The 16,002-nt window shown below is 42.9% G+C and overlaps 1 protein-coding gene across 3 annotated transcripts in view; it reads left to right on the top strand.

Annotated features, from left to right (window-relative positions):
• Nucleotides 1–259: 259 nt before the first annotated feature.
• STON1 (stonin 1) overlaps nt 260–16,002 on the top strand; it is a 34,468-nt gene continuing 18,725 nt past the window's right edge. The window contains exons 1-2 of one of the 3 annotated variants that reach the window (XM_048519205.1): nt 260–437; nt 1,122–1,164. The gene's annotated coding sequence lies outside the window, so the exon portion shown is untranslated. Of the gene's footprint in view, nt 449–1,121; nt 1,165–16,002 lie in introns of all 3 variants that reach the window. The other 2 variants (XM_048519211.1, XM_048519221.1) reach the window with 2 other exon arrangements.

Here is a 16,002-nt window from a genome sequence, read left to right as displayed (position 1 = left end):
TGACATTTGGCCCGCCACGTTCACGTAGTAGCTTTCAGACAAGAAGAGGCGCCAAACCGAACATAATATCCCACGCCTCGAGTCTCTCAAACGTACGCGTTTGAAGTAAGGCGAGAGGAGGGGCCTTAAACTTTAGCTACTTTTCTTCTATTCGGGGGTCGCTTGGGTTTGCGGCAAACGCGCACCCCATTCCTTTTGTGCGGCGCATGCGCACGGTCTCGTCACGCGCTGACTGACAGTTAAAGAAGCGGGAGGAGGTGACTGGGAGAAGCCGTTTCTCGCCTGGACCGGACGGGGGTGGAGACGGGTGTTTTGGCGACTGTGAGTCAGGCGCGGCTGGGGTTTGGGATACGGCCAGCCCTTGAGGCAAGCTGGGAAGCCGCCGTTTCCTCCTTTCATCCGACTTCAAGCGTCGGAGAAGGCCACCTCGCCTATCGGTAAGGACAAGGTATCAGAAGTCTTTGTGTCGTTTTGACGGGATAGTTGAGCAGCTGTCTAGTCTGTGCGGGAACTAATGGAAAGAAAGCGTCTCCCCTTCAAGCGAGGAGAGGAGCTCTTGGAAATGGAAAGTTGTGACTATGACGCGCTTGCTTATCTGGAAGCGGTACCTGACACCCCCCATGCCCCCCACCCTTTTCCCAGCACAGGATCCCACTTAGTAAACACATACAGACGGTCGGGTTGCGCAGTTCCTGGCTGGGGAAAAAGCAACGCCCATTCGGTGACCCCTCTCGGGTTTTGCCACGTGCAGGAGAACTTCACGCGGCGCATAATTAACTTCATGGAATTCTTAGTTGCTTGCTGCAGAGTGCATATGAGGATGCTCGCTTGAGTGGCTTTGAAAGGGGGTTAGGCAAGTTACTAGGGGATGAGATATAAATGTCTGCGTGGCTGTTATTTTGTAAGCTCCATGCTTAAGAGTCATCGACCCTCTCGAATACCGGATGCTGAAGGTAGCAGAAGACTAAGGCATCTTGCTAGTCATTGAAGAAAATAATATACTGGAATAAAAAAAAAATAGTTGCTTCTGGGGGAGGGAGGGGGGTGTTGTTCCGTATTTCGGAATTAATTCAAGTAGGTTGTGAACTAGCTGAATAAGTAACTTTTAACTTTGCTTTTAGTTCTATAACTGATGGATGCTGTTTTCTTTGATGACTTCCCAAGGTAGGTTTTTTTCTTTTTTTCCTCTGTGGAGTAGTTGTTACTAAAGTTCAAATTTGTTACACATACAGAACTGAGCAGTGAACTGATGGCAGAAGAATCTAGTATTGTTCCTTTTAATGCAGCTTAGCTACCAGTTCATCCTAATCAGATCGGTGAATGCCGTTTTATCACTTCATTTGGAGAAGCAGACATTTTTAAAGTTCTCCTTTGATACATTGTTCCTTATTCCATTGTGGCAGAGGGACTAGTGTGTTGCTCTAGAACAGTGATTCCCAAAGTGGGCGCCACCACCCCCTGGTGGGTGCTGCAGCGATCCAGGGGGGCGGTGATGGCCACAGGTAGAAACATTAATCTTTCTGTTTAATTGCTATTAATTGCTATTAAAATTTTTAAAAAATTAATTTCCAGGGGGCGCTAAGTAATATTTTTTCTGGAAAGGGGGCAGTAGGCCAAATAAGTTTGGGAACCACTGCTCTAGAATCTAGGAGATCCAAGTTCAAATCTCCACTTGGTCATAAAGCTCACTGGGTGACTTGGGGCCAGTCACACTCACTCTAACCTACCTCACAGGATTGGTATGAGGATAAAATGGCGGAAGAGTGAATCCTGAGCTTCTTACAGGAAGGATGGAATATAAAATTGTTGATCCATTCTTAGTTTAAAGCAGTGACACATGGCTCACCATACACCAAAAGTTGCACATGGCTCACCATACACCCTGTGTGCCGCTTCACTAACCATACTTACACAATAACCATTAATATTAAATATATAATTATACCCTTGTTAATTAGTAAAGTATCTGGGCATGTATGTTTATCGCTCCCTAGTGCTTCTGATCCTTAATCAGGCCATGTGTATCTATAGTGAGCAAAAGAGCTTCCCATTCGTTCCACAGTATGAGGGGCAGCGGTTTTAGGTGAGAGAGTGAGATGGCCAAGGAGCCTGAGGGAAAGTGAGCTGTGGAGGAAGGGAATAAAATCACTATCACTCCACTGTGGCCAGCTTGCTGTTTTCCAAAAAGCCTCCTGGATACTGAGATGAGAGTGCAAAAGTTATGAATAAAGTGGATGGATCCTTTACATTCATTCCTGAGCCACAGCTCAGGAAAGTTTGCTGCTTGCCTGTCTTCCGTTTCCTGCATTGTTCAGGTAGTAACCATAAATCTTTCCAGGCAGTGGTCATATCTGCTTTCTTGGAACAAGTAGTGGGTGCCATATTGAGGAATGGTGCTCAGAAGAGCCACAAGTAGCAAGTCAAAGGGCCATGTGTTGCTCCCAGACAATTGAGTGGGTATTACTGGTTTAGATCTTCTTGGGTATGTTCAGAATGTTGGTATCATTTTATTTTGTTGAGATCTTGCTCTTTCTGAGCAATGGAAGTATCTGTTCCTCAAACACAACAATTTTTGCATTGAGTGCCTTTTAATTTTTTCTAATTAGTTTAAAGGGTTTTTAAAGCAATGGTTTGATCATGTCTGTCAGACTAGCAAATCCTGCTGTCAGGTTCCAGGGGCCCTGACTTGAAAGGTCCTTTCTGGCAAACCGCCTCCTCCCAAGATTCAACCTCCTATTTCTTTTTGGGGGACTGGCTGCTTACTCAGGACAGAAAGTGTGCTGAACTTGCCAAAAAGGACTGAATCGATATGGAAGCACACAACATATTTAAATTTTTTTAAAGGGTTTCTGTACCAGTCTGCTGACACATGATCTAAAAGCCTTTACGCCAGTCCCTGACAAGAGTTCCGTATTGCCTGGATGCCTGCACTGTTGCAGGAAGAATCTGCCATGGATTATGAATGACTTACCTGGGTATTGTTGAGTTGACTGTTCTTTGGATAGCAGGTGCCCAAGCATCTCCCTTTATTTTACATTTCAACTCCCCCCCCCTTTTTTTTTAAGATGGAGGGGATGGGATACTGAAGATACTCTAGACTGAACTTTACAAATGGGATTTTCTCTCCCTCCTAACTTCTTCTCACTCTGACCCCGTCTCTGTGTTGTATACAATTAATAGCTTGAAGTGTCAAATGTCTGTCTAATTGACTGGCCAGTTTTTACAATAACTAGACAAATCAATGAGGAAAGCCTAGAAGGAAGATATGAAGATTATTTCCCTGTTTGTCATCAGCATCTGATATTGAGGGAATATGTATTTAGTTACTATGATAAAAGGGACTCTAGTAAGGTATAAAGGTTGTTGCCCTCTGTACTGTTGCTGTACTGACCAATGGAGGTTCTTTGGGTGGATGAAACCGAGGCAATGTGTTGGAGAGGTGGCTTGGCAGAGTCAATGAAATGGAAACTAGTCAGCCAATACTGTCAGGTTATTGGCACCAGTGTAATCTGTTGGTATCTGCTAGTTCTGGAGAATGTTACTTTATTGTCTCTGGCTAACTATTTTTTTTCAGAGCAGTTACAGTGCATGTGTGCAGGCATGTCTGAGTGTACTTGTTCCTGTTTTTCATTAGTAGTGATTTTAATTGAGCTTGAACTTCCTTCCTTTCCTGATTTGTAGATTCCGTTTTCAGCAATCAGAAGTCTGCAGAGGCAGAACAGTATAGTGCCCAGGGGAAGCAGTAGGCATAGTAGAAGCACATAAGGGTTGTATAGTATAACACTGTCTAAACTGCTTCATGTATCTGACCTATATAAACTTCTTTTAATGTTAATCAATGTGTAATTATGATTTGTCCACAAACCGGGCAGAAACAAATAACATATCCCTAGTGTGGGTACCTCCTGCATAGGAAGACTATTTCAGGGATGAAATCTGTATTAGTTGCTGCTGTTCGATCACCTGTTCTGCAATCTTCCATCAAGAGGAAGGCCAAAGTAAATTTAGAGGTAGACATGCCAGTGGTGCTGGAGAGACTGAGCAGGACTTTGCTAATAAATTACCAATTATGGTGTTTTACAGGCTGGGCTGAGGCATGATATTGAGTTGCCCAGTGGGTTTATGGCTGGTCTTGTGTGTAGATTAAGAGAGCCATATTTTAATGTTCTAACTTGTAACCCGTCCAGACCCCTTCGGGGATTGGGCGGGAAATAAATAAATAAATAAATAAATAAGATAGTCCAGTGGCAAACCTACTAGCCTATATTGATTGTTAATGTCAGTTTTATTATATCCTCATGCTTATGTTCACTAAGTAGATCTGCTATATAGTATTGTGCAAGACTTCTCTTAATTACATTGGTTTCTTGCAGTTTTATGAGAACTGCATAAGATCGTGCCAGGGTTGTAAGTAGGCTTGGAGATTCGAGTGCACTGAATCCCTGATTCGGCCCGAATCTGGGCACCTTCTGGCATATTTGGGCCAAAATTGGTCAAATATATCCTGCCTGAATATGAACTAATCCAAATGCAAGGTATTCGGGCTTTTTTGGTTATTTTTGGGTTTTTTCACATTTCAGCCTGCAGGGGGCGCATTTTTAAAACTAGCAGCTTTCATACGGAGACTCTCCTGATGATATTCCAAGTTTGGTGAAGTTTGGTTCAGGGGATCCAAAGTTATGGACCTCCAAAGTGGGTGCCCCATCTCCCATTGTTTCCAATGGGAGCTAACAGGAGATGGGGTTACCCCTTTGAAGGTCTATAACTTTGGCCCACCCTGAACCAAACTTCACCAAACTCAGATGGTACCATCAGGACAGTCTCTGAGTGAGACCCTGAAATTTTGGTGCCAGTAGCTTTAAAAATGCGTGCCTAACAGGCACCCCAAGAAATTTGTCCAGATTCTCTTCTTCAGAGCCTTGGCTCCATTGTAGCCAATGGGGAATTTCAGAGTGTGTAAGCAAGCTTCACATTTTCGAAGATAGAGGCACCAGACTTTCAAGGTGGCTCCAGGAGACCCTCCTGATAATAGCATCCAGGCTTGGTGAACTTTGCTTCTGGGGTTCAATTTTGTGGGTCCCCAAAAGGCTTATTTTGTTTCCCTGCTTCTGCACATGAAGCCTGCTGGCTGAGTTCTCTCAGAACTCTCAACATGCCCCTCGCACCACCCCCAGAAGCAAAGTTCACCAAGACTACATTTTTTAAGATAGAGGCACAAGACTTTCAAGGTGGCTCCAGGAGGCCTTCCTGCTAATAGCACCCAAGCTTGGTGAACTTTGCTTCTGGGGGCAGTGGGGAGGGGCAGGTGGGTTGAGAGTGTTCTGAGAGAACTCAGCCAGCAGGGTTCATGTGTAGAAGCAAAGAAAAAATGAGCCTTTTGGGGGGCCATAAAATTGAACCCTCAGAAGCAACGTACACTAAGCCTAGATGCTATTACCAGGAGGGCCTCCTGGAGCCACCTTGAAAGTCTGGTGCCTCTATCTTCAAAAATGTGCAGCCTGGACAGACATTCCCCATTGGCTACAATGGTTCCAAGGCACTGCAGAGCATCGAGTCTTGGGCAATTTCTTGGGGTGCCTATCAGGGGCGAATTTTTAAAGCTAGTGGCACCAACATTTCAGGGTCTCATCTGGAGACTGTCCTGATGATACCACCTGAGTTTGGTGAAGTTTGGTTTAGGGGATCCAAAGTTATGGAGCGTTAAAGGGGTAGCCTCCATTTCCTGTTGTCTCCCATTGGAAACAATGGGGATGGGGCACCCACTTTGGGGGTCCAAAGTTATGGGGTCCAAAGTTAACCAAACTTCACCAAACGTGGTTGGTATCATCAGGAGAGTCTCTGTATGATACCCTAAAATCGTGGTGCCGCTTGCTTTAAAAATGTGCCCCCTGCAGGCTAAAATGCTAAAAAGCACCAAAAATACAAAGAAAATCAGAGGACCCAATTTTGTTGGGTATCTGAATATGTTATTTGTCTTATTCAGGCATACAGATAATTTTATGCCTGAATAAATCCAAATCTAAATTTTACCGAATTTCTAGGGTTTTGACCAAGCCAAGTTGTAAGCCACAAAACAAGCAAGTCTGTGGGTGTAGGAAGGCAGTTTGTGACTTCTAAACTAAAAAAATCTCAGGGCCAAACTGGCAGAGTGTCTCAGAACTTGCTACACTTGAATGCCAAGTGGAAAGTTTTTGTGAAAATACTCCCAAGGTGGCTGTGGTATTCTGTGTAAAATACTAGGGAAGGGTTAGACATTGGAACCATGATGTCCCACTAACATACTTTGAGGCTGGTAAATTATATCTTTGGGATTCTCAGTACTTGTTCACTGTTTACAAAATACTTGAGATCTGTTATACTCATAGAGAAGAGATTCTTAGGCTGGCTCGCTTGTGCTACTGCCTTTACTTCAACTGTCAGCATTTTCCATTGCTAACTGGTAGTCGTGGTAATTATAATGAAGTCAGAAGGGCTGGGAAGAATGAATACTTTATTGCCTTGTGACCAGTGTTGTTTTGCTGAGTTGGCTTGTTTTTAAGCCAGCTTTATTAATTGGCAGTTTAGTGATTTAGCTATATTTTCTCCCATTTTTAAAGATAGTGACCTCACTGGCTAATAATATTTAGCTTGGCCATAGCAGGCAAAGTTGCTTCTTGCCAAATCCACTCTTCTTTGATGCAGAGCTTTGTTGGGAAAGGAGAACTCAGCCCATGATCATCTTCCTCACTCTCCTCTGCAGCTGCTCCATTCTGTTGAAATCCTTTTTGAAGTAAGGCCTCCTGGTATATAGTGGGACTATGACAGTTTGCAATTTGGATGTTATGTCTCTGTTGATATAGACCAAGACCACACTAGCATTTTTGCCATTACATTGCACTGACAGCTCATATTTAGCTTACAGTCCTCCCACACCCCAAGATTTTGTTCACACATACTGCTCCCCAGAAGGATACCCCCATCCAGTATGTGTGCTTCTTATTTTTGATACCCATATGTAGAAACTCTGTACTTGTTGAATTTAATCTGGTTCACAAGTGCCCACCTTTCCAGTGTGTTCAGATCTCATTGATTTCTATTTCTGGTTTTTGGTATGTTTGCTAGTCCTCCTAATTTGGTATAATTTGCAAATTGAATTCTCTCCACCCCCTCATCCATATAATTTATGAAAATATTAAAAAGTTAACCCCCCGACACTTCCCTCTGATCAGACAAAATGCTATTGACAACTATTCATTTTGTGCCGCTTTCTAACCAGTTCCATATCCATCTAACTATTCTAGAGGCTATACCATGCTCCAACTTACCTATCAGAACATCATGTGGGACCATGTCAAAAGCTTTACTGAAATCAAGGTAAACACTGTTGATGACGTTCCCATGATCCAGTAAGCTTGTCACTCAATCAAAGAAGGAAGTAAGGTTGGTCAGGAAGGACCTGTTGGGGACAAATCCATACTGGCTTGCCTGGATCACCAAGGTGTCCTTCAGATGGTCACAAATTGATCCCTGGCATAGAGGTCAGGCTAAGAAGCCTCTTCTGGGTCATTTCTCCTTCCTTTTTTGAAGATTGGGGTAACATTCACCCTCCTCCAATCTTGTGGCTTATCTTCTGTCCTGTAAGAGGTTTTGAAGTTGAACAAAGCCTCTGCAAGCTCTCTAGAAAGTTCTTTGAGCACTCTTGAGTGCATACCATCTGGCCTGGAGGATTTGTACTGAGACAGTGCAGCCAGGTGCCTCTCAACAACCTTTCTGCCCTTGTCAGCAAGCCGCCTGGACGCAGTGCCTTGCCTGCTACCATCTCTGGATGAGCCTGTTCTTCAGAGAAAAAAACTGAGGCAAAATAGACATTGAACCTTTCTGCTCTCTCTCTGTCAGAGTTTCTCCATTTTCACACAACAATAGGCCTGTTGCCTCTTTCACCTTGCGTTTGCCCCTCATATATCTGAAGAAGCTTTTGTTGTTGTAGTGAGCCTCCTTCTGTGTTCAGAGGATAATTTTCAGCTTCTCCTATTGTACCTATAGGTAAGAGTTTTTGAAATACAGTGACTATTGGTACCACATTCCACCTATGTCGGTAGTATGTGCCAGTGAAGGCAAGTCTGTCTTTTGCTCTGCTCAAACTTTGATTTCAGAAAAACTCCAAGGCAGTCATTTTTTGTGAAGAAAGGCAGTTGCATTCCTATCATTTTTTCTTTTTTCTTCGTCTGGGCTGTCTGTACTCTATGCTAAACAAAACAAATTAAAAGTCTATGTAAAGATAATAAAAATTCTGCACCAAGGAGTTGATTTCTGGACTATATATGCTAAGCAAATCAAGCAGATGTACATAGATTTGCTTATTTTGTGTAAAGTGTTCTGCTTCTGCTAGTCAAGAGGAAGGCTATGCTAGATTGCCATTAAGTTAAGTCTGTACTTCCTCACCTTCACTGCAGACCTTTTGAGACGCACTAAATATTGCTTACTCATTTTGAACAGCTAATTTTGCTAGCAAATTGGATTTTAAAACAGTGTCTTGGGATGCTGAATTTTATGTTCAAAATCCTGTAATTGTTTAGAATTTTAAAGATTAAAACTAGATGTGATGCTTCAAAATCTTTGAACCCTATGGATACCTGGGTGTTTTTCTTCAGCACAGCTGAAGTATCCTATGGATACCTGGGTACTGACAGAGTTTGAGGTAATTGTGTGAGGAAAGAGTAATTTCCCATTTTTCTATAGCAGCTTTATGCACTTTTAAGAAATGGGAAATCTGTTTGCTGATGTCCTTGTCCCAAGATCTGCTTTACCAGTGGATTTCTTCTTGTGCTAAGATTAAACATTTTCCTTATGGGAAAAAACAAAACATTAAACTTGAAGCTGCCTTTAAAAATCTTAAGGAGATAGTATTTGAGGATAAAAAGTTAAATGCTTATACTGTCAGGAGTGCGGAGTTTGAGAGATGTTTCGGCTTATTTTTATTGCACAATAGTCTTAGAAGTGTGTTTCTACTTTGTGTGTTGTGATAGAAAAATAGTTATTACTATTCAGTATAAATAGTTGGGGAGCAGGAGGATAAAATAGTTTTGTCATTGCAAAGTGTAGTCAGGAGTTGAACTTAAGCAATATTTGGAATGCAAACCAAGCTAGCAGGAAATTCCAAGTTAAAACCCACATTTTGTCCTTACTTAACTCAAGCGTGTGAACTTCTTACCCCTTCTTGGATAATAACAAGGGTTATATTATTTGCAGATCTAGAAACAGCTGCCGGGGGGGTGGGGGCGGGGGACAGAGAGAGCACATGAAGCCCAATCTAGTATTCTTCATGTAAAATAAATTGTAGCTTGATGTAATGCAGTGCTTTCTGTTAGCTCTGCAATTTGCATACAACATCTAAAGTAGTTACAATACTATCACAACTAAATCTGCAACTCTGGCATGGTTCACAAGTGTTGTGTGGTAGAACCATTCTGAAAATAATTAAAATTTCTTTTTTCTCCATGAGCAAGAATAAATTTATTAGGTATGCATTTATGTTTTTGCATTTTTAAATGCAAGTATGATCTTCACGGGTCCCTCTATGGGCTGAATTTGATGGCCAAGCATTGTTTCTAGTATCTTTTGGGGGGATGTTGATGGTAGACTGTTCTTGTGCCACTGTTTTCCAATCATTGTGTATCAAATGGTTGGAAAGGTCATTTGACCAAGTGTTAATATCAAAGGTTACTCCAGGGCTACTTCACTTATTGATCCCTTCTATGTTAGTGCATTCATTACTGACCTGGGGCAATACTGTTCCTCAGACAGTTTGTGGAGACTAGAGGGAATGTGATAAATCACGCTGTCCTCCAGCCCACATGTCCAGACTCATGCTACAACCAGGATGAATAATGTTCAAAACCACTGAGTTCAACCACAGCATTGGTGGAAGGAAGGATGGTATACCCAGAAGGGAGGAGAGAGATATATCTATGCTGATTATGGTGTCCTTATTCTCACTTCTATGGTAGAATATATGAGTGTGTGAATGGATCTTCAGTTTGGTCACTTAACAAACGCATATTAGTTTTATGAAAGCATCCATTGCTGCTGTGACCACTCCAGAGGCCTTTATGAGTACTTTGGGTAAAGAAGCAAATTACTAATGGTGGAAAAGTCCAACTCCCATGGTACTTTTCAAAACTGCACCTGCACATCAGCAACTATAATCAGTCATCATTAATGAGAATAATGGAAGGTAGGATCTATATTAAATCCATGACAAATGTCTTAGAAAGCAGTTATTTTTCAATTTGGTTATAAAACAACATATGCCTATGCGGCAGCACCATCAGACTCTAACAGACATGTGTTCTGTTGTGCTAGGCATGCAGCCAACCAGCAAATTCTGACGAATGGGTCATTGAATAGTCAATCTACTCAATAAATCAGTGGCATAATTACAGCTGGTGATCAGAACATGGATTTGAATCTGCAGGAATTCAGACATCCTTATTTAAAAAATGAATGCTACACCCCAATCCAAGGTGCAGCCTGGCAGTCTTTTGAAAGACCAATTGCTAGTGGTGTGCTAAAAATGTTTTCTCCTTGGGGTTAAATAAACTAGAAAATTTATCTGGCAGTGAAACATTTCCAGTTGCTAAAAATACTAGTTACCACAGTGAACTTTCTGGGGACCATGGTAAGTTGGCTTCTGGGATTTGTCAAACTCTGAGAGCATCTTCATTGGCTCAAATCTTTTGAATTGTAGTAGCAAATATTTTAGTGAGACTCAATGCACATTATGAAGTATTGAAAAAAAGGTTTAGCCCAACAGCAAAGACTTCCAGTAAACAATGCAGTGTGCTTAGGAGTACAAAGCTAGAACCTGTTGCCTGATTGGCTCAGTTTTCTCTTAGGGTTTTCCATTAAGTCAGACTTTACCTTTTGGGAAATTGTCTGTATTAGATTGTTTCTTCATGGCTAAAATTTGATCATGCAAAGTGGCCTGCCTTTTCTTCTGCCCTAATTACTTCCTTAGTCCTACAAATATCCTGCAGAACAAACCACAGGCCAAGGTTGACCAGAACTTTCTGAGTTTTGCTGGCAAAGCGTCCTGTTCACAGGATTGATGTCAGCAAAATGGAGGCTGAAAGGTCATTGTAACACTTTACAAAAGTGTTCACAGAGTAAAATGGCAAAGGGAGTATCACACACTACCTTGAACTTCTTGCGATAAGGTAACAGTGCCCTAGGTAATCTATGCAGTGGTTCTAAAATAGGAGGGTTTTAGCATGGGGGAAGGAAGAGAATTGGTTTGTCTGTAAACATTTATTAAGAATAAATGCAGAGTTTTCATTGCTTCTGTGGCCCCTTTGACCTGACTCTTCTTTTGTAGTTGATTTTCCATCTCTCTTAAACCATTAGGACACATATACTCACAGACTGGATATCAAGTGACTTGCTCTATCTTGCTGGAGGGAAAAAAGATCAGAAAAAGGTGGGGCAGAAGCTGCATAAAATTCTCAGAGGAAAACTGAAAATTTCACTGACAACTCAGCTCTCTAGACAGTGTCTAGCTGGAACACCATCTAGATGTTTAGATACTATTATTTACCCTTTGTGTTACTGTTTTTCTGACCAAATAATACATTTTATGCTGTTTTACAGATAGCTTGTGTCTGTAAGCTATCTTTTCATACTTTTCGTACTTTTTACATACTTTTCGTACCTACTTTTCGTACTTTTTACATACTTTTCGTACCTACTTTTCGTACTTTTTACATAGCAAAAATTAAGGTAAATGGGTATGGGAGCATAGGGTTCATCAGCTTGAGGTTTTCTCTAAAGTAGTGGGCATTTTTGCAATTCTGCTTAAAGAAAACAGGCAAGTATAACTCTAGAATTCCATAAGTATTTAAAATATTTCAATTTTATATGCTGAATGCTCCATTTTCTGTTGTGAAATTAGTGAAATTGGGTTTAAGTTTGATAGAACAGCAAGTATTGCATGCATGTAAATTTCAAAATTTCAGTTTTTTCCTGAAAAAACCCACACACTCTTTTTTCCTAGTATTTCAAGTTTTCTGGAAATCTCACATCATTAGTCTGGGCAATTGCCTAAGCTACATTCCCCCCTGGCAGAGGCGTAGCTGGGCCAGATTGTGCCCAGTGTGCACTCTGGCTTTTTCGTGCGCCCCCCCCCCCCCCGACCACCCACCCACCACCACTTACTTTAGGAAACCAAGCAGGCTGGAGGCCTGTTCTGGTGGGAATTACATTTCCCAGGGTACCCTGGGAAATGTAGTTCCCACACAGGCAGGCCTGTTGTCCAGCCTGCTCAGTTTCCTAAAATAAGTGTGTGTGTGGGGATGCTGCGGGGGGGGGGGCGCCGTAAGGGGGGAAATCACGGCCCCCCGCGGTGCCCCCCCACACTTACTTTAGGAAACGGAGCAGGCAGGAGAACAGGCCTTCCTGTTCTGGTGGGAACTACATTTCCCAGAGTCTCCTACCAGGGGTCAGTGGCGAAGCTGCCAGGGGAATTTTGCGCCCCCACGTGACCCAAATTCGTGCACCTGGTGCATGGCGCACCCCCCGTCTCCTGGTAGCTTCGCCACTGCCCCCTGGTCATAAGAACATAAGAACATACGAACATAAGAACAAGCCAGCTGGATCAGACCAAAGTCCATCTAGTCCAGCTCTCTGCTACTCGCAGTGGCCCACCAGGTGCCTTTGGGAGCTCACATGTAGGATGTGAACGCAATGGCCTTCTGCGGCTGTTGCTCCCGATCACCTGGTCTGTTAAGGCATTTGCAATCTCAGATCAAAGAGGATCAAGATTGGTAGCCATAAATCGACTTCTCCTCCATAAATCTGTCCAAGCCCCTTTTAAAGCTATCCAGGTTAGTGGCCATCACCACCTCCTGTGGCAGCATATTCCAAACACCAATCACACGTTGCGTGAAGAAGTGTTTCCTTTTATTAGTCCTAATTCTTCCCTCCAGCATTTTCAATGAATGCCCTCTGGTTCTAGTATTGTGAGAAAGAGAGAAAAATTTCTCTCTGTCAACATTTTCTACCCCATGCATAATTTTGTAGACTTCAATCATATCCCCCCTCAGCCGCCTCCTCTCCAAACTAAAGAGTCCCAAACGCTGCAGCCTCTCCTCATAGGGAAGGTGCTCCAGTCCCTCAATCATCCTTGTTGCCCTTCTCTGCACTTTTTCTATCTCCTCAATATCTATCTCCTTTTCTATCTCCTTTTTGAGATGCGGCGACCAGAACTGGACACAGTACTCCAAGTGCGGTAGCACCACTGCTTTATATAAGGGCATGACAATCTTTGCAGTTTTATTATCAATTCCTTTTCTAATGATCCCCAGCATAGAGTTTGCCTTTTTTACAGCTGCCATGCATTGAGTTGACATTCCCATGGAACTATCAACTAAGACGCCTAAATCCCTTTCCTGGTCTGTGACTGATAGCACTGACCCCTGTAGTGTGTATGTGAAGTTTGGATTTTTTGCCCCTATGTGCATCACTTTACATTTTGCTACATTGAACTGCATTTGCCATTTCTGAGCCCACTCACCTAATTTATCAAGGTCCGCTGGAGCTCTTCGCAATCCTTTGTGGTTCTCACCACCCTACATAATTTGGTATCATCTGCAAACTTGGCCACCACGCTACCCACCCTACTTCCAGGTCATTTATGAATAGGTTAAAGAGCACTGGTCCAGCGGATCCTTGGGGCACACCACTCCCGACATCTCTCCATTGTGAGAACTTCCCATTTACACCCACTCTTTGTTTCCTGTTTCTCAACCAGTTTTTAATCCATAGGAGGACTTCCCCTCTTATTCCTTCATTGCTGAGTTTTCTCAACAGTCTCTGGTTAGGAACTTTGTCAAAAGCCTTTGGAAATCCAAGTGAACAATGTCCCCGGTTCACCCCTGTCCACATGCCTGTTTACACTCTCAAAGAACTCTAGTAAGTTTGTAAGACAGGATTTGCCTCTGCAAAGCCATTCTGACTCTTTCTCAGCAGGTCTTGCTTTTCTACATGTTTTATAATTTTATCTTTAATGATAGATTCTACTAATTTACCAGGAACAGATGTTCCTGGCCTGTAATTTCCCGGGTCCCCCCTAGATCCTTTCTTAAAGATTGGTGTGACATTGGCCATCTTCCAGTCTTCAGGGATGGAGCCTGATTTCAGGGATAAGTTGCATATTAAAGTGAGAAGATCAGCAATTTCATGCTTGAGCTCTTTAAGAACTCTTGGGTGAATGCCATCTGGGCCAGGGGATTTGGTAACATTTAGTTTATCAATGGCTGCCAGAACTTCTTCCTTGTCTATCACTATCTTCACTAGTTCCTCGGATTCGCCTCCTAAGAAGCTTGGTTCAGGTGCAGGAATGTTCCTCACCTCCTCTTGGGTGAAGACAGATGCAAAGAATTCATTCAGCTTCTCTGCAATCTCCCTGCCATCTTTTAGCACACCCTTTGTTCCTTTGTCATCTAACGGGCCTACCGCTTCCCTTGCTGGCTTCCTGCTTTTGATGTACTTGAAGAACTGTTTGTTGCTGGTCTTGATGTTGCAGCCATGCGTTCCTCATAATCCCTTTTTTGCCTCCCTTACAGCTAACTTGCTTCTCTTTTGCCACCATTTGTGTTCCCTCTCATATTCTTCATCAGCCAAACTGGACTTCCATTTTCTAAAAGACATTTTCTTTTTTCTGATAATTTCCTCAACCTCTCTTGTTAACCATGGTGGCTTTCTTTTGGACTGGGTGCTGCCTTTTCTAACCTGTGGAACACATTCCAGCTGAGCTTTTATTACTGTGTTTTTAAATAACCTCCAAGCATCCTGGACAGTTTTGACTCTCTTGATTTTCCCTTTCAGCTTCCTGCGCACTACCCCCTCATCTTTGAGAAATTTCCCTTTCTGAAGGCGAATGTAACTACACTAGTAGTTGCCACTTGTTCGCATGCTGAGATACTGAATCTGACAGCATTGTGGTCGCTGTTCCCTATCGGCTCAACAACACTGACTTCCTGCACCAGGTCCTGGGTCCCACATAGAATTAGATCTAGGATCCACTTGCCTCTCTCTCCCCTGGTTTGGTTCCACAACCTCTAAGCCACAGTCATTTAGCTTATATCCAGGAATGCTCTCTCTCCTTACTATGGCCTGAACATGCATTTTTCAGCGAGTTTATATGGCAGGATAGTTAAAATCACCCACATTACCACTACATTTTGTTTTTGTTGGCCTCTCCTAATTTCTTTTTTCCATCTCCAGAATCCTCTTGTGCACTTTGGTCACAGGGGGGGCGATAATATATTCCCTAATATTAAACTGTCCTTCACACCTGGTATTGATATCCACAGTGGATTCTGTAGGGGAACCAGCTCCCCTTGCATTGTCTATTTTATGTGATACTATGCTCTCTTTGATGTAAAGGAGCAGCTCCACCCCCAATGCGTGCCCTGTCCTATCCTTCCCTATAAGAGCCTGTAGCCTGGGTATAACAGCATCCACACTGGTTCTCCTCATTCCACCATGTCTCTGTGAGTGCCCACTACATCTAAAGTCCTCCTTCAAAACTCTGTACTCTAGCTCCCCCATTTTTTTGGGTCGAAGATGCTTCTACTATTAGCATAGAGAACACCTGTATACCCTGTCCTCTGTCCTTAACCTGGGATTTATAGTGCTTTACCCTCCAAGTCTTTTGTAGACACTATCCCTTGTCACATGCACATTGCTATGTTCCTCGGCTTGTATGTGGTTGATTTAAGAAAAACCTCCCTCTCTGTCTGCATCCCCACTTAGATACTGTATTCCAGAACCGAAGTCACCTCAAGCTCCTGTCGGCTTTCCCCAGTGATCCCAGGTTTAAAAGCTGTTCTGCCACCTTTTTTTTAATGTTGGCGGCCAGCTTGGCCTGGTTCCTCTTTGGTTAAGATGAAGCCCACGTCCCATTTGTACAGGCCTGCCTTGTGTCCCCAAAAGGTTCCCCAGTTCCTGAAACAAATCCTGAAACCC

The sequence above is a fragment of the Sphaerodactylus townsendi genome, linkage group LG01, assembly GCF_021028975.2.
Source record: "Sphaerodactylus townsendi isolate TG3544 linkage group LG01, MPM_Stown_v2.3, whole genome shotgun sequence".
Classification (NCBI taxonomy): domain Eukaryota; kingdom Metazoa; phylum Chordata; class Lepidosauria; order Squamata; family Sphaerodactylidae; genus Sphaerodactylus; species Sphaerodactylus townsendi.
The sequence above is the reverse complement of the archived record's forward strand: the minus strand, read 5'-3'. Positions and strand labels throughout refer to the sequence as shown.